Source organism: Cervus elaphus, chromosome 13 (genome assembly GCF_910594005.1).
Source record: "Cervus elaphus chromosome 13, mCerEla1.1, whole genome shotgun sequence".
Classification (NCBI taxonomy): domain Eukaryota; kingdom Metazoa; phylum Chordata; class Mammalia; order Artiodactyla; family Cervidae; genus Cervus; species Cervus elaphus.
This window is the reverse complement of record NC_057827.1, coordinates 11,327,617-11,348,848: the sequence shown is the minus strand read 5'-3', so window position 1 is coordinate 11,348,848 and position 21,232 is coordinate 11,327,617. Positions and strand designations below refer to the sequence as shown.

Below are 21,232 nucleotides of genomic sequence, written 5' to 3'. Positions count from 1 at the left end.
TGAGAAGTGGAGAGGGCCACGTTTGTTATGAGAGGAAAGCGGTGCTGTACTGCGCTGAGTCGCTCAGTCATGTCCCACTCTTTGGGAACCCTTGGACTGAATCCCGCCAGGCTCCTCGGCCCATGGGATCCTCCAGGCAAGAATACCGGAGTGGGTTGCCATGCCCTCCTCCAGGGGATCTTTCCAACCCAGGGATCAAACCCAGGTCTCCCGCACTGCAGGTGGGTTCTCTACTGTGAGCCACCAGGGAAGCCCAAGAATACTGGAGTGGGTTGCCATGCCCTCCTCCAGGGGAACCTCCCACCCAGGAATGGAACCAGGGTGTCCTGCATTGCAGGCGGGTTCTTTACCAGCTGAGATACCAGTGGTACCAACGGAAAGTTAGTAGACAGAATTTTCTTCATGGTCTAATTGTGAAAGGAATAAATTGAAACTCCAACCATTCATTCACTCCCAGGAAACACCTTTGAAGTGGCAAGGCCTGCTCTGGGCTCTCCAGGTTTAAGAGTGAACAGTACAGAGCTAGGGCCTGCCTTCAGGGAGCTATATTCTAGTGAAGAAAATAGACAGCAGACATAAACGTCCCCAAATGGATGGCGATAAAGCCGGCCAGGGCCAGGACTGCGGCTGCTGCAGACATGGCCCATGAGTCAGGCTTGAAGCCGCCGGTCTAGGGAGGAGCTGGGGGGCCCATCCAGGCAGAGGTCTGCCCTCCAGCAGGGCGGGCATGTTCCGGGACTGAGGGGAGACCAGCGGTGGCAAACTGGGCGATGAGACCAAGGGCTGGCGGGGAAGCAGGACCCGAGGGTGCGGCGGCTGCGCTTTGCTGCTAAAGCCGTCAGGTTTTCTCCCCAGGGTAACGAGAAGCTTGATGCGTCTGGTGTCGGTTGATATTCCTTCCATTTGTTGATGGGTGGGAGGCGGGTGGGGGTGGAGGGCGGACAGAGGGGAACCGGAATTGGGTGTGGCCTGGGGAATGGGGGTGGGGGAGATGGGGGCGACCGTGGATCAGAGTCACCTGACCGGAGAAGCAAGAAGCTAAACCAGGCAGGACGGGAAACAAGGAGTAGGGAGAGAGGGCAGGGCCCAGGTTTCTACAGAATCTTCCTGTTCCGTCTCCATCTGGTCTCCACCACCCTCTGACCCTGCTCTCTGAGGCCGCTGATGGCCCACTTCCCCTGTGGGAGCTGCCCACCCTCCCGTCTTCTTCTGCCAGCTCCTCCCTAGACCACTGGCATCACCAGTGGTCTTCACCATCTCGACCCTCCTCTCCTTGAACGTGGGCCTGGCAGGCTCCTCTCCCGTCCCTCTGTGTCTTTGGCTCCCCTCTCTCTTTCTACCCCTTACGTCAACATGGTCCCCAGGTGGCCCATGGCTCCCACCATCACCTTGAAGAAGAGGCCTTCTGGATGCCCCTAGGGGGACTGGATCACACTCCTAGGCCAGGACTGACGATGCCCCAGGTAGCCTGACCACACCCCCAGGCTAGGGTTCACCACTACAGGTGACACGACCACAACCCCCAAGCATGGTGCAGCCCCTTCAACTTCATAAAAGTTCTTGCTGTTGTTGTTGTTCATCACTAAGTTGTGTCCAATTCTGTGACCCCATGGACTGCAGCATGCCATGCTCTTCTGTTCTCCACTATCTCTGGAGTTTGCTCAAATTCATGTCCATTGAGTCTGTGGTACTATCTAACCATCTCATCCCCTGTCACTCCCTTCTCCTTTCACCTATGATCTATCCCATCTTTCCTGGTTTCAGGGTCTTTTCCAATGGGTCAGCTGTTCGCATCAGGTGGCCAAAGCACTGGAGTTTCAGTTTCAGCATCAGTCCTTCCAGTGAATATTCAGGGTTGACTTTCTTTAGGATTGACTGATTTGCTCTCTTTGCTGTCAAAGGGATTCTCAAGAGTCTTCCCTAGCACAATTTGAAAGCATCAGTTCTTCAGCGCTCAGTCTTCTTTATGGGCCAACTCTCACATCTGTACATGACTACTGTGAAAATCATAGCTTTGACTGTATAGACTTTTGTCGGCAGAGTGATGTCTCTGCTTTTTAATATGAGTCTAGAATCATAGCTTTCCTTCCAAGGAGCAGACATCTTAATTTCATGGCTGCAGTCCCGAGTGATTTTGGAACCCAAGAAAAGAAAACCTGTCACTGCTTCCATTTCCCACCCCCCCTTCTATTTGCCATGAATCATAAACTGGAATCAAGATTTCTGGGAGAAATATAAAAAACTTCAGGTAGGCAGATGATACTACTCTAATGCCCCAAAATAAAAAGGAACTATGGAGACTTGATGAGGTGAAAGAGGAGAGTGAAAAGGCTGGCTTAAAAGTCAACATTCAAAAAACTAAGATCATGGCATACAGTCCCATCACTTCATGGCAAATAGATGAAGAAAAAGTGGAAGCAGTGACAGATTTTATTTGAGGGAGGGGCTCCAAAACCACTGTGAGTGGTGACTGCAGCCACAAAATTAAAAGACGCTTACTAATTGGAAGAAAGGCTATGACAAACCTAGACAGTGTATTAAAAAGCAAAAACATCACTTTTGCTGACTGGTTTTTCCACCTATGATGTGAGAGTTGGACCACAAAGAACATTGAGCACAGAAGAATTGATGCTTTTGAATTGTGGTGCTGGAGAAGACTCTGGAGTGTCCCTTGGGCTGCAAGGAGATCAAATCAGTCAATCCTAAAGGAAATCAACCCTGAACATTCACTGGAAGGACTGCTCCAATGAAGTTGAAGCTCCATTTTTATGTCCACCTGATGCAAAGAGCCAATTCATTGGAAAAGACCTGGATGCTGGGAAAGATTGAAGGCAAGAGAAAAGGGCGGCAGATGATGAGATGGTTGGATGGTATCACCAACTCAATGGACATGAGTTTGAACAAACTCCAGGAGACAGTGAAGGGTGATAGGGAAGCCTGGCGTGCTGCAGTCCATGAGGTCACGAAGAATCAGACATGACTTGGTGACTGAACAACATCTGCCCTTAAGTGATGGGACTGGATGCCCTGATCTTTGTTTTTTGAATGTTGAGTTTTAAGTCAGCTTTTTCACTCCTCTTTCACCCTCATTGAGAGGATCTTTAGTTCCTCTTCACTTTCTGCCCTTACAGTGGTTGTCATCTGCATATCTGAGGTTGCTGATATTTCTCATTCAATCTTGATTCCAGCTTGTGATTCATCCAGCCCAGTATTTCACATGTTATACTCTGCATATAAACTAAATCAGCAGGGTGGCAACATACAGCCTTGATGTACTCCTTTCCTAATTTTTAACTAGTCCCTTTTTCCATGTCTGATTCTAACTGTTGCTTCTTGTCCTGAATACTGGTTTCTCAGGAGACAGGTAAGGTCTGGTAACCCCATCTCTTTAAGAATTTTCCACGGTTTGTTGTGATTTACACCATCAAAGACTTTAGCCTAGTTAACAAAGCAGAAGTAGAGTTTTTGGGGGGAATTCTCTTGTTTTTTCCGTGATCCAACAGATCTTGGCAATTTGATCTCTGGTTCCTCCACCTTTCTAAGTCCCTGACTTCCCTGGTGGCTCAGACGGTAAAAGCATCTGCCTATAATGCGGGAGACCCAGGTTCAATCCCTGGGTTGGGAAGATTCACTGGAGAAGGAAATGGCAACCCACTCCAGTACTCTTGCCTGGAAAATCCCATGGACAGAGGAGCCTGCTAGGCTACAGCCCACAGAGTCGCAAAGTGTCGGACACAACTGAGCGACTTCACTTCTCTTCTTCACTTCCCCCACCTTTTCTAAGTCCCAAGAACATCTGGAAATTCTTGGTTCATGTACTATTGAGGCCTAGCTTGAAGGATTTTGAGCATTACCTTGCTAGCATGTGAAATGAGTGCAATTGCACAGTAGTTTGAATATTCTTTGGCATTGCCTTTCTTTAGGATTGGAGCGAAAACTGACTTTTCCAGTCCTGTGGCCACTGCTGAGTTTTCCAAATTTGCTGGCATATTGAGTGTAGCACTTTCACAGCATCATCTTTTCAGATTTGAAATAGTTCAGCTGGAATTCCATCACCTCTACTAGCTTTGTTCATAGTAATGCTTCCTAAGGCTCACTTGACTTCACACTCTAGGATGTCTGGCTCTAGGTGAGTGACCACACCATCATGGTTCTCTGGGTCATTAAGACCTTTTTTGTATAGTTCTTCTGTATATTCTTGCCACCGCTTCTTATTATCTCCTTCTTCTGTTAGGTCCTTCCCGTTTCTCTCCTTTATTGTGCCCATCCTTGAATGAAATGTTCCTTTGATATCTCTAGTTTTCTTGAAGAGACCTTTAGTCTTTCCCATTCTATTGTTTTCCTCTATTTTTTTTAGCATGGTTCATTTAAGAAAGGCCTCTTATCTCTCCTTGCTATTCTCTGGATCTCTGCATTCATTTGGGTATATCTTTCCCTTTCTCCCTTGCCTTTCACTTCTCTTCTTTCCTTACCTATTTGCAAAACCTCCTCAACCACTTTGCCTTCTTGCATTTCTTTTTCTTGGAGCGGTTTTGATCATTGCCTTCTATACAACGTTATGAGCCTCTGTTCATCATTTTTCAGGAACTCTGTCTACCAGATCTAATCCCTTGAATCTATTTGTCACCTCCATGGTATAATCGTAAGGGATTTGGTTTAGGTCATACTTGAAAGGCTTAGTGGTTTTCCCTACTTTACTCAAGTTAAGCCTGAAGTTTGCAGTAAGGAGCTCATGATTGGAGCCACTGTCAGCTCCAGTATTGTTTTTGCTGACAGTGTAGAGTTTCTCCGTCTTCACTTGCAGAGGATATAATCAATCAGATTTCAGTATTGACCTTCTGGTGATGTCCATGTGTAGAGTCGTCTCTTGTGTTGTTGTAAGAGGGTGTTCGCTATGACCAGTGCGTCCTCTTGGCAAAACTCTGTTAGCCTTTGCCCTGCTTCATTTTGTACTCCAAGGCCAAACTTGCCTGTTACTCCAGGTATCTCTTGACTTCCTACTTTTACATTCCAATCCCCTGTGATTAAAAGCACATTTTTTTTGTGTGTAAGTTCTAGAAGGTGTTTTAGGTCTTCATAGAACTGATCAGCTTTTTCAGCATCAGTGGTTGGGGCATACACTTGGATTACTGTGATGTTGAATGGTTGGTCTTGGAAATGAACTGAGATCATTCTGTTATTGTTGAGATTGCACCCAAATATTGCATTTTGGACTCTTTTGTTGACTGTGAGGGCTACTCTATTTATTCTAAGTGATTCTTGCTCACAGTAGTGGATATAATGGTCATCTGAATTAAATTAGCCATTCCCATCCATTTCAGTTCACTGATTCCTAAGATGTCGGTGTTGCCATCTCCTGATAGACCACGTCCAGTTTACCTTGATTCATGAACCTAACATTCCAGGTTCCTATGCAACGTTGTTCTTTACAGCGTCAGACGTTACCTTCACCACCAGACACAGCTGAGCATGGTTTCCATTTTTGTCACAGTCACTTCATTCTTTCTGGAGCTAGTAGTAATTGACCTCCACTTTTCTGCAGTAGCATATTGAACACCACCTGACCTGTGGGGCTCATCTGGTGTCATATCTTTTTGCCTTTTCATAGCATTCACAGGCAAGAATACTGGAGTGGTTTGCCATTTCCCCCTCCAGTGGACCGTGTTTTGTCAGAACTCTTCCCTATGACCGTCTTGGGTGGCCCTGCATGGCATGGCTCATAGTTTCATTGAGTTACGCAAGCCCCTTCACCACAACAAGGATCCATGAAGGGAATGAAAACTCTGCAGCTCATCAAAACAGGGTTGTGGTGATGGCCACAGAACACTGTAAGTACACTGGCAACCACCGAATTCTACACCGAGGAGGGTGTTTTATGGTACGGAAATTATACTCCAGTGAAGCTTTAAGAAACAGACAAAAGAAAAAGCCGAAGAGTACCCCTCTGTGGCCCTCAGCCCTAACCCCCCATCACGCTTTGTCAGCAGGGAGCCATGCTGGCCGCCCACATGAGTCATGCTTGTCTCTCTGACTTAGGGGGCATATGGCGTTGGGGGGGTGCTTTGGGCTGTCACATGGGCTCTAAGGCTCTTGGTACTAGTAGGTGGGGGAAAGGATGTGTGAGAGCATCCCATGACAAATTGTCCCCTGTCCTACAGGACTTCAGACAGATGTCCTATCCACATTCTCTTCCATACAGGTAAGTCTTGCCTTCTGTTACTTATCCTAAGTCAACCTGTTCTACTTTTTGTTTTCTTTCATTTTGAATCCAGACTGGCTGCTGATCCTCTTACTTTCTTAAGTTTAAAATGACTTTTTCTGTCTCAATATTAGCAACCCATGACATCGTGGGTCTTTGTGATTTGGGAGCAGGGCAATCTACAAACACAGGGGGTCATCCCACATGGCTGGGACCTGGAGCCAGCTGCGACTCGGGCCCCTTTCTTCCGATGAGAGGGGCTACCCCCAGGCTTGGCCCTCCTTGGGGGCAGGTGGTTCCTCCGCACCTTTCCTGGTCCCGGGTCTCCAGTCTCCAGGCAGCTGGCGTTTCCAGCCTACTCCTGCGGACAGCTGGCCCCACACACCACACTTGCTGGCACCAAGTGGTCCAGGTACTCCCCCTGACACAGGGCTGCCTCCTCACAGGGGCCCTGAGAAAAAGAAAGGCATCACTTCACTGGCACTCCGTGTGATGCAGGAGGTAGGCCGTGCCTCCCCCCGTCTTGCTGAGTCTGACTTTATAAATACCTCCCTCCCCTAGTAAGGCCTACACCTTACCCAAGCCAGAGACAGTGACACTGAGGAGTCCAATCTGAGCCCCGGGACACGCGGCCTAACTCCTCTCTTACTGCTTGCTCTCTGCATCAGATGCCTTTGGGCCTCTTCACTTTCCTTCCTCAGGCCAAGCGTCCCTGCTCACCACCACTGGCCAGCAGCAAGCTCTCATCTCTGGCTCCTGCAATGCTTTATTCCTAGTTCTGTGATGCTGTAGATGACTTCCTTCTGCATATAGGGGAGTCCCTCCCAGGCAGTCCTTCCCATGCAGTCTATGAGCAACTACATAAGTGACATTCAGGGCCTATCTTTCTAGAAATGTTTACTGAGCATCTATGGTATTTAATTTACTTTGCCAGCAAAGGTCTGTCTAGTCAAAACTATGGTTTTTCCAGTGGTCATGTATGGACGTGAGAGTTGGACCATAAAGAAAGCTGAGTGCCGAAGAATTGATGCTTTTGAACTGTGGTGTTGGAGAAGACCCTTGAGAGTCCCTTGGACTGCAAGGAGATCCAACCAGTCCATCCTAAAGGAGATCAGTCCTGGGTATTCACTGGAAGGACTGATGCTAAAGCTGAAACTCCAATACTTTGGCCATCTGATGTGAAGAACTGACTCATTGGAAAAGACCCTGATGATGGGAAAGATTGAAGGCAGGAGGAGAAGGGGATGACACAGGATGAGATGGTTGGATGGCATCACCGACTCAATGGACATTAGTTTGAGTAAACTCTGGGAGTTGGGGATGGACATGGAGGCCTGGCGTGCTGCAGTCCACGGGGTTGCAAAGAGTCGGACACGACTTAGTGACTGAACTGAACTGAACTGATGGTATTTAATATACTATCCTGTGCTTTGCAGAGATATATACATAGGGAACTTGGCCAGTACCTTTAAGAAGTTCGTAATATATTCATTTACAGCCTTGGAGTGAAAAGACATTAGTAAAAAAAGGAAATGGAGAGAGGTGAGGGACCACATTTATAATCAAAGAAGGATAAACATCACCCTGTTCCCATCCACTGTTTGTTCCAGGCAGGGACATTGTGAGGGGGGTCACTGAGACCCGGGCCTGGGTGCTGGCTGCAGAGTCCTCTCCAGGAACACCCTCCACACTCAGCAGAGACTAGGGCCCACCCTGCAGGCCTGACGAGGTCCCAGAACGACCCTGCAATACTTCCCTCTGCTGTTGGACTAGAGAAAGTCGCTCACTTGGGGAGGAAGAAGTGGCTCCCTGAGGATCTCTGGGGTCCCACTCCCTCCTTTCTAAGGTGGGGAGCTGCCTCTGGCCCCAGCAGAGGGAAGCCCGGCTGCCACTTCTCCAGGGACATCATGGGTTCCCACAGTGAGGGGGAGGAGAACAAGGCCCCCAGGACTCAGAGCCTTGGGGAGGGGAACCTGGGAGAAACACACTCCTGGGGGCCTCCAAAGCTCGGACAGGTCTCATCCAAAGAGAGTGAATGAATGAAGGGGTTGGATTGGCAGTGAGATGAAATGACGCTCCCGTGCTGGGCGTAGGCTCTGGCTTCCAGCTCTCCACCCTCTCCGCATCCCTCAGGGTGGCTTCCAACAGAGCAGGAGGAAGTGCCTGGCCCAGGAGAGGGGAGATTCGCTAGGAGCCTCGTGCTCCATTGTTCTTTTTCAAACATTGCCATTTCCAGGCTGCCTGTGGTGGGAGTAATTGATCATGACGTGGTCAGGGGGCAAAGGGCGCCGGTGCTCATTTCTGAGAAGTGAGCAAGTATAGACACTCTCCTTGGGCCAAGCAACTCTTGCAGACATGAAATGGTGGCATCAGCATTTCTTCTTAAAATAAACATTTCTTGTTCGTAAAAATCATTCTTGTGCCTATAAATGCTTCAATCAAAAAAATGTTTTCTTTGTTCAGAGGCATTAGGTTGGCCAGGCAGGGCTGGGGCTGTGACAAGATGCCCATCCTTGCTCTGAAAACGACGGCCAGCCTTCCCTCCCAGCTCTCCCAGCTCTCCCCAGGATCCTTGCCACCCTGTGGCTCAAATGCACCAGGGTGAGCATCTTCAAAATAAAGACTCCTTCTAATCAAAAGATAGGATAGGCTTGTCTATTTCCGTAGACAAGAAAGAGTCTTAAAAAAAGAGTCCTGATTCTTACCCAAACCCAAGCTAGACAATTGGATGATTCCATGAGCTCAGCTTGCCCTCTTCAACCTCTCTGCCTATACTTGTAGCCTCATATTGGCGAATCCCCACCTTGCCCCAGTATGTTGCTCTGAGGGAGTCTTCGGTCGCTCCAAGTGGAAGCTGAGACCAGGTGGACAAAGAGACACCCATGGAGGTCGGAGGAGTGGAGAGATGGGACACAGACCTGGGTGCGTCCTGCCCCGTGTCACACCCCGTCTGAACACTGGAGCCAGCCTGTCAGCAGGTCTGTACAGATGGAGGTCCATTCCATGCCAACATCTGCCAAAAGCGGCCCCCACTTGGCTGGGACCTTCAGTGACACAAGGCAGGCCCATGGTGAGCAGTTAGAGTGGGTGCTTCCCACTGCAGGCTAGCGAGTGTTCAAAGAGGCTCTTTGATGTCTACCCGCCAAAACCGACCCTGAGTCCCCCTCGTCTGTCATGGAAACCTGCATTTATTAAGTAACAGCTTTTTTATCATCCCATTTTCCTTGATAATCTAACAGAGACTCAAGTCAGGCTGAGCCTGGGTCAGCTTGATCCAGTGAGTGAAAGCTGGTCAGTCGTGTCTGACTCTTTGCAATCCCATGGACTGTAGCCCCCCAGTCTCCCCATCCATGGGATTCTCCAGGCAAGAATATTGGAGTGGTTGCCATTTCCTTCTCCAGGGGATCTTCCTGACCCAGGAAAGAACCCAGGCCTCCTGCATCACAGGCAGACTCTTTACTGTCTGAGCCACCAGAGAAGCCGCCTGTAGAGCAAACACACACAGCTTCTGTGTGATGCTTCCGGAGCCCTTGCCTCCCCTTTGCTGACTCCTTCAGTCCCGGATGCAGTTCAGAAGGGCTCCTCTGGGTTTCGTCCTGGAGCCCAAGAACCGAGGTGGACGTTAAAGCGAGGGCTGTAGGTCAGGCAGGGCCCCACCCAGCGGTGGACTCCCCACGTCCTGTCCCCCAGCGTAGACAGGCTCCCTGTGCCTTGGCTGGTGGGGCTGTGGCTCTGCCGTCAGACAGCATGTGTTCACCCAGCTCAGCTGCACCCCTCGGCCTCTCCAAGCCTCCTTTCCTTGTCTGGGGAAGAGGTGATGAAGGCCCGCTCCAAGGATTTCCCCAGGAGTAATGAAATGCACCTGGTTTCTCATGGAGGCTGCAAAGGAACGCTTCCTCCCCCAGCGCCCCAACCTGGCCTCCTTGTCCCACTCACCCCCTCTCTTGGTCTCAGCTCAGTTTTCTCTGTGTCCCGGGAGCTGGCTCAGGCTGGGAGGGGTGGCCGAGGAAGGCCCCCTCCTGTCCCCAGGGATCGAGCTCTGGAGGCCCGGTTGCAGCCCCACTCAGCTCGCACTGGCGCCCAGCCTGCTGCTGCCTTGCCTCGCCCCGTGGCTCCAGGCCCGGTGGAGACGCTTGGCTCTGACGCACTTCTAACTGCTGACACACGTTACTTGGATGCCTTTAAACCCGAAACAAGGTCAGGCATCAAACCGCATCTCCCTCTGCAGCCAGGCCTCCGTTCCCGCCAACCTTGGAGAGGATGAAAGTTTGACTGGCAGAGCTACCATCACGCCCACCTGAGGTTCCAGCCCTGGTGACAGAGGCAGCCTCTCTTCTGAATGCGTTCCTCAGCATCTCTGCTGGTTTGTCGTGTGTTTACATACAGAAAGCTCCACATACAGCACAGGATGGTATGGCTTCACTGGGCATTTCACTACCCCTGCACCTCTGAGATGGAGCCCGTCAGTCCATTTTGCACATGGTTTTTCTGGGCTCCTGGCTGCTGCCTGCAGCTCCAGAAAGGACCAGCATTTGCTGACTCCAAAGCTGGGTCTGGCCAACGAGGCTCTTTCCTTCTGCACCATGACGTGATCGCTTTGGTGATAATATCCCTTAAAGAAATTAAAAGCAAGGCACATTGCCCTATTTTAAGTTGAGTGGGCTCTAAATGTGGCATTAGACAACAGAAAGGTTTTCGGTGCCAGCCGACCCTTAAATGACACTGTTTCCGAATCTGGGTCTTGGAGTTGGCCCTGGCACCCTGACTAGCACCGGCGCCTAATCCCAGCGGGGAGCCCAGGAAGCCTGGGAACCGGCGGTGGGCTGGAGGCTGACGCTGTTTCGACTTCTCCCACCTCCCCAGACACTGCATTATTGTTAAACACCCCTTTAATCTGGGCTCGTCAAAAGCATCACTGAGAACACACGCCTGACAGGCAGCTGGGGTTCCAGGTCAGCGACTTCCTGATAAGCTAAGCTGCCCTTAACAGCAAATCCGTCCAGCAGGGCCCTTCCAAGCCAGGAGGTATTAGCAGAGGTGCTCCAGGTACTGCCCCAGGGCTTTGTGAAGTCATTCTCTGTCTCTCTGACCCTGACTCTCTCTGTGTGTGTCTCTGTGTGTGTGTGTGTCTCCAGGCCACCAGGACACCCCATACTGGAAGGATCCATGGCAGGGCATAAGCTAAGACACAAACTATCAGAGTTGCCTAAGCTCTGAGGCAAAGGACCGAACTGAACTGGCGAGCTTGATTTGGGACGCCTTGCCTCCTTTTTTGAAAATTGACTTCCTACCCTTTTAGACCTGGGGTCCTGCCCCTTGCTCACTAGCCTCTGCCCTCCCCAGGCCTGCCCCTAGCATCCTGCCTCGGCCCAGCTGGTCCGAGTGTCAGCCCATTGTCTGGGGCACCGTGATTGGTGGAGGAATACAGACCTAAGCCAATCAGCACACGGCATTATCCTAGGCCCCAGAGCTGGTCCTCACAGGGCTGGGTGGTGGGTTGGTGGCCCAGCTGGAGAAAGGGAGATGTGAAAGCATCCCACCCTCCTGGACCTAGTAGGGAAAAAAACACGTTCCCTTTCTTCAGGCACCTGAGCATGTGGGTGTGAGACCTGAAACTGCTGCCCGCATTTTGCTGCCATGAAGGAAGTGGAATTGAGGGTGAAACCTCAGGGAGAGGAGAGTAGATAGAACTTCTGAAAGATGAGGCCAGAGCCCCTGGATTAAGCCAGCCCTGAAGCCTCAACACATAAGCCTCAACACTTATGTGAGGACGAACTTTTCATGGTTTGGTGTGTTAATGGAGAAAATGTCCTTTGAGCTTAGGTGAGCAAGAGCTGAGGGTGGCTTTCCTCAGGGCAACCCCCCACCCAACTTAGTTTTTGTTAAACACACGGAGACTGGTCCAGGGCACTGAAGGATTACTGCTGCACACTGGTGCCACAGAATGACTGGCCTGAGATAACAGGAGTGTCAAAGCTACCTTCGGTCTTGGCTCTGCCCATCCTGGGCCCTTTTCCAAGAGCTCCTCTCTAGCTGCTGTGAAGACCCTCAGCAGAAGGACTGAGGACCATGGGCTTGGAGACCAAAGGACCAGAGAGCAAAGCTGCTTGGACACCTCCAGATCACCGCTCCACTCCCTGATGAGAGGGACCCTGCATTCGCCACTTGGCAATCTTCTGCTTTGCCAAGAGCAGAGTATTGAAAAAGCTGTGCTTTTCTCTAGAGAGACCAGAGAGTAGAGATGTCAAGAATGCCAGGCCACTTAGGTTCAAACCCTAGTCCTGCCACTTGTTAGCTATTTGACCTTATGCAGAGTACATCATGCTAAATGCCAGGCTGGATGAATCACCGGCTGGAATTGAGATTCCCGGGAGAAATATCAACAACCTCAGATATGCAGATGATACCACTCTAATGGTAGAAAGTGAAGAGGAACTTGAGAGCCTCTTGATGAGGGGGAAAGAGGAGAGTGAAAAAGCTGGCTTAAAACTCAACGTTCAAAAAACTAAGATCATAGCATCCAGCCCCATTACTTCATGGAAGATAGAAGGGGAAAAAGTGGAAGCAGTGAGAGATTTTCTCTTCTTGGTCTCCAAACACACTGTGGACAGTGACTGCAGCCATGACATTAAAAGATGCTTACTCTTTGGAAGAAAAGCTATGATAAACCTAGACAGCATATTGAAAAGCAGAGACATCACTTTGCTGACAAAGGTCCATCTGGTCAAAGCTATGGTTTTTCCAGTAGTCACGTATGGATGTGAGAGTTGGACCATAAAGAAAGCTGAGTGCCAAAGAATGGATGCTTTTGAACTGTGGTGTTGGAGAAGACTCTTGAGCATCCCTTGGACTGCAAGGAGATCAAACCAGTTAATCCTAAAGAAAATCAATCCTCTATATTCACTGGAAGGACTGATGCTACTGGAAAATAGCTTTGACTATTCTGACCTTTGTTGGCAAAGTGATGTCTCTGCTTTTTCACACGCTGTCTAGGTTTGTCATAACTTTTCTTCCAAGTTCATCGCTGCAGTCACCGTCCACAGTGATGCTGGGGCCCAAGAAAAGAAAATCTGCCACTGTTCGATTTTTTTCCCCTTTCAGTTTGCCATGAAAGTGATGGGACCACATGCTATGACCTTAGTTTTTTGAATGTTGAGTTTTAAGTCAAATTTTCACTCTCCTCTTTCACCCTCATCAAGTTACTCCAAAATTTAGCATCTTTAAGCAACACCCTTCACGATCTCAGTCAGTTCTTGTGGATCAAGAATACAGGTGCAGCTTAGCTTAGCAGCTCTCAAGGCCATGGGAAGTGAGGCAGGCTCCCAGCCTTGACTCGGGGTGGAGAGTCTGCTTCCACGCTGTCTCAAGGAGCTGCTGATGGGCCTCGGGTCCTTGCTGACTGGGGGTTGGAGACATCCACATGGGCCTCTCCACAGGGCTGCTCCCGAAACGGCAGGTGGCTTTTCCAAGAGCACAGGCTCTGAAAGAGTGAGAGCGGGCAAGGAGGGGTCGGGCATGGTCCTTTTGTCTTTCAGTAATCTTGGAAGTCACTTCCCATCGCCTTTGCTCTATTGTGTTTAGTACAAGCAACTCACTAGGTCCAGGCCACAGGTAAGAGGAGAAGATTGCCCAGAGGTGGAAATACCAGGAGGTAGAGGTTTAGGGGACCAGCTGAGAAGGGGGACAAGGCATTGCCAAGGTCAAGGGACTGAAACGGCAGAGCGCATGTGAAGCTGAACTCCCACCCATCCATTTCTCTCACTGGGGGGTACCCACAGCAGTCGGCTGTGCCCCCTTCCTCACAGACCTGGGTCCCTGCTTCATGGGGTCCCTCCCCACTGGGTTATAATCACACTACCCAGCCTCTTCATCCCCCGCCATCTTCCTGCACTTGCTCCCCTACTGTGTGCCTCAGTTTCCCCTTTCCACGCACCGAGTTAGCGATTCTTTGTGGCGAGCTCTCTCTGTTCAAAGAGCTAGTGGGGCGACTGCCTCCAGCTGGACCCTGCGTGACCCGGCGAGGCCGCGATCCGTGTGGCTGCACAGCCGCCATGCACCTGGGCCTCGCGCACATCAGGACTTCATCCCCAGGAGCCCGCACCTCCCCTGGGCTCTCAGGCCGCCCACTGGGTGAGCCCCTCGCTGGAGGCCACACTGGTGCCCGCAGTGCCCACTGCCCGGGAAGGACGAGACACCCGGCCCTGCTCCTGGGAGACGGCGGAGACTGGAGTCTCCAGAGGCGAGGTGAGCTGCCATCACCTTTGGGAGTACTGCCTTCAGTCTCTGAGGACATGGAGCTAGGAATTAATTAAAGGGGGTAAGGAGGCCGGAACATCCTTGGCTGCGTTTGGGGCGGGGAGAACAGTCTGTCCTGGGCTGCTGGGCCCTGCCCACCCCTCACAGGTGGGCTCCGGCCCTTCCCAGCGCCCGGCTCAGGTCACGGTGGAGCCCGGGCCACAGGGCGCGGGCTGGATGCCACACACAAGCCCGTGTGGAGGCCACGGAGCGCTCTCACATTGCAGTACACCCCGCAAATCAAGAACATGTTTACTTGCATAATAGCATTTTATTATGTTTACATACAGTTACGCCGCAGCCCGTGGGTTCACCAGAGACACAGAAATGTTGTGAAAGGATTGGCCGATCCTGGGCTTTTCCGTGAGGATTCATTTACCGCTTGTCCACTGCCTTTGTCAGCCACTAGCATTTGCTGGCAGGCAGGCCCCTGCTCGCTGTCATTGAAGGTTTAAGAAAAGCTCAGCGGGGGGTAAACTTAAATTTGAGGGGAAAAAAATTCTAGCGGACCTGTGGTTAGTCAGCTGGCTTTCCCGGCCTCTGTCCCGAGAACCTGACCGTGAGCATCGCCCCTGTCCTCTCTCTTGCTAGAGGGCCCTCGATGAGCCCTCGGAGGCTCTGTCTTCATTTGGGGGTTGCCCAAAGCAGACTCACAGCGGGAACTTGTCCGTGGGTGATCCCGGCCAGCACGGGGTGGGGGGTGGAGGTGAGGAGGGGCCCAGAACAGCCTGGGAATGAGGGCTGTGCCCTGCCCGCCACGGCTCAACCCACCTGGCCCTCAGAGAGACAAGGCTTCCCCTGGGTGTTCAGCAGAAGCTGCCTCTTCCTGGGGTGTGGGGCCCCTGGGGGCGTGAACACTGCCTGCAGGGGCGGGAGCACCTCCCCAGGTGGCAGAGGAGCAAAGGTAAGCCAGCTAGCGGGCGTCTTCTGCTGGGCGGGGCCTCTGCTCTACGCTCAGTCACCAAAGCCTCGATGTCCTTGTCTGTAAATGAGGCTAAGGGTCCTCCCGGCAGGGCCAGTGTGAGCAGCAGTAACACATGCAGCCCTGGCACCCAGCAGGGGCCCCATCAGTGCTGGACCTGCGAGTGGCCGCTCCTTTAGGGAGGAGCCCTCCGCCCCGCTGGACGCTCGGGTGACTCTGGGCTCCGCTTCCTCTCCTGCCGCCAAGAGGCCGGGCCCTCTCCTGAGCTGTCCCATGGCTGGGTGCCATCTGCTCAGACTCAGCAGTCAGGGCCCAGGCTGGTCTGCGGGGTCACTGCCGCCATCTGTGTTCCCAGGCCACGGAGCCGGCCCTCTGGCCCAAGCAGTCACCTGCTCCTGGCCGCGGGAGGCCCAGCGCTTGACCTTTCCCTCGCAACGTCATTTTCCGTTCTGCCGCATTTTTGGCCAGGCCTGAAACACTTATCTGGGGGAGCCGGGAGGATTGTTCCAAGGCTAGTCATTGTTTCAGGATCAGGTTGCCTGAGCCTCAAGAATCCGACAGAAACCAGAACCTCCTCTGAGTCACCGACACCCACAATGCGGCCCTGAATGGAGAGTGGGGGCCAGGGTGGAGGGCGGCGGCTCCCTTGCCTCCTTTTGGGCCCAGAATGCTGCAGCAGTGCCCTCCCCACCCACGCTCAGGCCCAGGGCCAAACTGGCACAATGGTCTGGCCCCCAGCCTGGGCCTCTCCGCTGTGGCCAGGTGGGAGGGGAAGCTGGCGGCCCCACTCATGCAGTGAGAATGCCACCTGCTCCCCAGGAGCAAGGAGGCCTCCGGGCCCGGGTTAATGCTGCAAGGCCTACAGAAGCCCTTTTAGATCTGTGTGGCCTGGGGGTGAAGGCAGAGGCCCCAGGACCCACGGCTGCTCCATCCTCAGGCTCCTCCCCAGGTCTCCATCCATCATCCAGGCCTGGCCCCCGGGAAGTTCCTCACTGGGTTCTCCCTAAACCACCTTCTTGACACTTGTGTCCCACACGTGCTTGGAGGAGGGAGGCGCCAGCCACTGGCGCTCAGCCTCTTATCCCACCCCTGCTGGGAAGGAGTAGCTCTGGAAGGCAGCTCGTGGTCAGCAGTCAACAAACGAAAGCCACCCAGCGACCCCACACTCCTCTGGGCACCTGGCAAGCGGCCGTGGCCCCAAGTGGGTGCTGTCAGGGGTCCCAGCCAGCCCCGCTGGTCTGATCACTCAATGCCCAGACACACTGCGCCCCACCCCCACCCCATCACAGCCAGCGGAGGCCGAGCACCACTTTCGGGATCGACCAGAGCTCCGCTGGCCCCCGGGCCCCGGGAAAGCTCCTCAGGTGCTTTCAGCCCCCATTAGGCAGCGGGCCAAGCAGGGGCTCTGGTTTTGAGCCCGATCCCCGGGAATGGGGCCCCCCGTCCTGGCTCCACCACTCCCTCAGCCTTTTCCCCAGCGGAGCCTGTTCTCGGAGGAATCTGACTTGTCATAGCCCTGCTTCACGGTCATCTGCGTTGATTAAACACCTAATGTATACCCAGGGCTGTTCCCATGAAATGGAGAATGTAGGGGAGCATCTCAATTTGAGACACATTCTTTTGATCCTCTTGGATGCATCTGGGTGCACACAGTCTGTGAAGGGTCCCGTTTTCCAGGTGAGGAAAGGGAAGCCTGTGTGAGCTCACAGCACTGTGGAGTCAGAATTTAGCTGCTTGGAAGCCATCGTTGCTTTCATGATGCTGAGTGGCCTCCCTCTTTCTGAGAGGAGTTTATTGGTGAGTGTGGGAGGCAAGGTGGCCCAGGTAGGAGCCCTCTTGAGCCATGGAAGCCAGTCAATAATCATGCAAGCATAATCACAGCCTTCTGAGGGCCGCTTTGGGGGGTCCCTGTTGCAGAGCCTGGGGAGCAGCACGTGCAGCTACAAGGAGGGTGGCCAGCCGAGCTGCTCGGAGGGGATAGCAGAAGCAGGGTGGCACCGTGGACGGTGAGGACGTGCCAGAGGGTCGTGTCCTGCAGCAGATGGCGTGGGCTGTGGGGGAGGCTCAGCAGTGTGGTCTGAGGGAAGGGTAACGAAGCCACAGAGCATTTTGACCAGGAAATGGCTCCTGCACGTCTTCAGCCCAGAGTAGTCTGGGGAGATGGGCGAGGGAAAGGTCTCAAGTTACAGCACCTGACTTAGCTATACAGAAGGGGACCAGAGCCTGGAAACTGCATTTTAAATGTGGAGTCAACCAGGTAATTCAGTAACAAGCCTTGCGCGGCTGATTTGTAGTCACCATGACTTATTCTGCAAAGCAAACGTCCACAGACCGCAAACTGTTTTTCCTCTTCCTGCACCTTCAGAGAACGAACTTCACCCTCCTCACTCCTCACTCCCAGCGTCCTTGGTCAGCAGGTCTGGCAGGACCCCACCTGCCCCCACCCTGCACTGAACAGTGAGGGCGGTCCTCACCTTCCCTCTTAGGCTGTCCTGGGGTTCCCCTCCCCCAGCCTCCTCTCTGGCTGGGCGTCGGCTGGTGGTCAGTTTTGCTTTCTGAGTTGTAAGCAAAGCACCTTCTGTAGCTTCAGCTTTGCTTTTCTATGCTTCACCCCCACTCCCTCTTCCTACCACTTGGGTTTCTCCCTCTGATGAAACTCTGCTCCCTGGAAGGATCAGAGAGGAGTCATTTATTATCCTTCAGGGCCAATGTTTCAGCTTGGTCATCACTGTACCCTCAGCTGGTGAACACAGCACCCTGCCTATAGTAGATGCTTAGTAAGTTAGAAGAAGAGAAGTTTTTTGACTGAAAGGATGGATGGATGGGTGGGTGAACGGATCGCTGGACAGACGGATGGAAGGGTATGAGGGCTGGTGGGTGGACGGATGGATACATGAATGAATGGATGTGAATGTGTAAGGGCTCTCCTGGGAAGAAAATCAGTTGAAAAAGTCCCCTGGGATGGGAGACAGGTGGGGAGAGGGTCCCATTGGCTGTTTCACTTGTGCCTCCCTGGGTTTAACTCTCTGGGCTGTGCGTGGTAGGAAAGTAAGTTAAGCGAAGTCACCAGAGCACTCACAGCCCCAGAGGTAATGCGTGGTCCTGGCAGGGGGGCTCCCGGTGAGGCTGAGCTGCTGCAGCAATCTCAGTGGGACCTGAGTGCGGAAGGCTGCTGGAGAGCAAAGCCTCAGACGTCACTCTGCAGGGGCCCAAATCCCACAAGATGGAATGGCAGTCAGCACCTCCCTGTTCTAGCTGTTGACCACAGACATCTTCTATCTCCTAGGATCCCAGTTTTATCCTCCAATCAACTGCCTGGTAAAGTCGAGGCTGGAGCAAGATGGTTTCCAGGGCAACTTTGCTGTCCGCCCATGTATCTATGATTTGAGGTCTTTAGAGAGCTTTCCTGAATGTGTGTGTATATATACATGTATATGAAACATATGTATACATTGTATATATCATATATAACTTCTATATATGCCTCCTGGCTTCCCTGATGGCTCAGTGGTAAAGAAAACGCCTGCCAATGCAGGAGACGTGGGTTCAAGACGTGGGTCAGGAAGATCCCCTGGAGAAGAAAATGGCAACCCACTCCAGTATTCTTGCCTGGGAAATCCCATGGACAGAGGAGCCTGGCGTGCCGCAGTCCATGGGGTCACAAAGAGTCGGATAACACTGAGCAACAAATAGCAACAACAATGTTGTTCAGTCACTCGGTCATGTCCGACTCCTTGTGACCCCATGGACTGCGGCACGCCAGGCTTCCCTGACCTTCACCATCTCCTGGAGCTTGCTCAAATTCATGTCCATTAACTCAGTGATGCCATCCAACAATGAACAACAACATATATACAACTCATTTAAGAATAAGAAAGTACACTAATTCCTGGAGATCTGAGTCCATTCTCGGAAGCTCAAAAGTGAATGTCTGAAATTCACAGCACCGGTGCAGCCAGGGCTTCATAGCAAGCCTGGTTCTGAGCTCACTAACATCTCATGATGTGGCCACTGTGTGGCTTTGGTGACAGGAGGGTATGAGCCGGGGAAGAAGGGGTTTCCTGGAGCCTAAGCATCAGTCAAGAGCGTTACTGACACCCGGTGATGGGACACCCCGTAGGACTGACTGCCTTCCCAGCCCTCCAGCGTCAGGGCAGGGCCGTGGGACTGATTCTAGCCAGTGAGCAAAAGTGAGCTGTGACACTCGTAGGCCAGAGCTGGCTGCTGGCATGAGTCCTTCAAAAGGTCTCCGTGAAACAAAAGCCAGCAAGTTTAACAAAAAGGCTGCCGCATCCATCTGGTCCTGGAGAGACAAGAAGGCACAGACCCCGCCACGATGGGCATGTGCCATGAGCCAAGGAGGAACGTCTGCTGCTGTTGGCCACTGAGAGTTGGTGGGTACTTACCCACCAACTTATGCTACTGAGGCATAACCTAGCCTACTGTGGTTGGTTCAAGGCCTAAGCTACTCTCAATAATTCTAGAAAAACTACCTGCTTTTCCTTCCAGCCAGAGCCAGGATACACCAGTTTCAGGTTCTTGGTGAGTCTGACCTAAGTCTCTGGGTTAGTTCTTCCAGCAACACTATGTATGACCTGGGCCCCGACTTGGAAAGCCCTGCGACCACTCACAGTGGGGTCTAGCCTCAGCTGCAACAGTTCTCGCTCACAGGGCTGTGATTTCAAGCCAGGCTGAGGAATTACAGTGAACAAGTGGCCTCCAGGGAAGGCTTCCCCTGGAAGTGTGGGCCCCAACTTGGCATAAAAAGCTGTTTTCACACTTGCCTTTATTTTTTGCTGCGAGACGATAGCCTCCTCTGGATGTGGAGCCGTCAGGGAGCAGTCTCGCTCCCCAGGAAGACACGTGTTAAGCAGGACGCGGAGAGGTGCGTGCACACCCTTGCAGCCTGGGCCCCGTCTCCTCTGTCCGAGCCCCACGGCGTGCTCCGCGCACACAGTGTGGAGGGGCCCTAAGTGCCCGCGGCCTGGGCACGAAACGAGCATCCGTCAGCTCCCGGCCAGCGGCAGGCTGATGGGGAGGTGGTTTTTAACAGCCTCCTGCTTATTGATTTCTGTGTGGTGAGGTCAACTTCAGCCGCCCTCCCATGGAGAGAGGCTGCAAACCAAAGCGGTTTGGTCCCCATCTATTTCCTGCAGGCTCGCGGCAGTGTGACCAGCTCCCTGCTGGCTGTGACCTTGGGCAGGTCGCCTTGCCCAGGTCTCGGCTGCTCTCACATCCGTGTCCCCTGGCGATGACATGCGCTGGAAGCCTGCTAAGGGCCAGGCACTGCCTCAGTGACTGACACCTGGTCACGCCTTCCAGCCTCGCCCAGCTCCCTTAGCCGATCCTGGTTTTCCAGGTGAGGACGCTGAGGCACAGGGAGGTTAGGCAAGGTACGTGAGGTCACAGCGTGGTGGCTCTGGGGCTCAGCACGGCGCCCGGCCCTGCAGCTGGCTGAGCACCTGGACGCTCAGCTGAGCGCTGCCCAGACGCTTCCTGGGGCACTGCCGTGTCCTGCTGTTGTGTCCTGCGCCAGCTTCGTCCCTGGCCTTTACATCACAGGTCCACCATCTTGTTCCCTGATGGGGAACCTCACAGGGGGCTGGGCATTAGCTGGGCGCACAGCCAAGCAGAGACCTGACGGACTGGCCTCTCCGCAGGGTTCGAGACCTCACCTGGGGGTGGGCAGGAGCTGCCAAGGGAAGGCTGTGGCACCAGGTGGCAGGGCACGGTGGGGAGGCCTGTGGGCCCACCTGAGGAGGCAGGGGCCAGACTGACGCAGCAGCTGAGGGCAGGGCTGGACTTCCTCCTCGGTC

At 52.9% G+C, this 21,232-nt stretch overlaps 1 long non-coding RNA gene and 1 other non-coding gene across 2 annotated transcripts; both read left to right on the top strand.

The window, feature by feature from the left end:
• The first annotated feature begins 3,552 nt into the window (after positions 1 to 3,552).
• Positions 3,553 to 3,625, top strand: TRNAY-AUA. Its single transcript has one exon. It is a non-coding gene; the product is annotated as a tRNA-Tyr (tRNA).
• A 1,642-nt stretch (positions 3,626 to 5,267) lies between these two features.
• Positions 5,268 to 7,219, top strand: LOC122706646. Its single transcript, XR_006344433.1, has 3 exons — positions 5,268 to 5,828; positions 6,159 to 6,199; positions 7,170 to 7,219. It is a non-coding gene; the product is annotated as an uncharacterized LOC122706646 (long non-coding RNA).
• Positions 7,220 to 21,232: the final 14,013 nt, after the last annotated feature.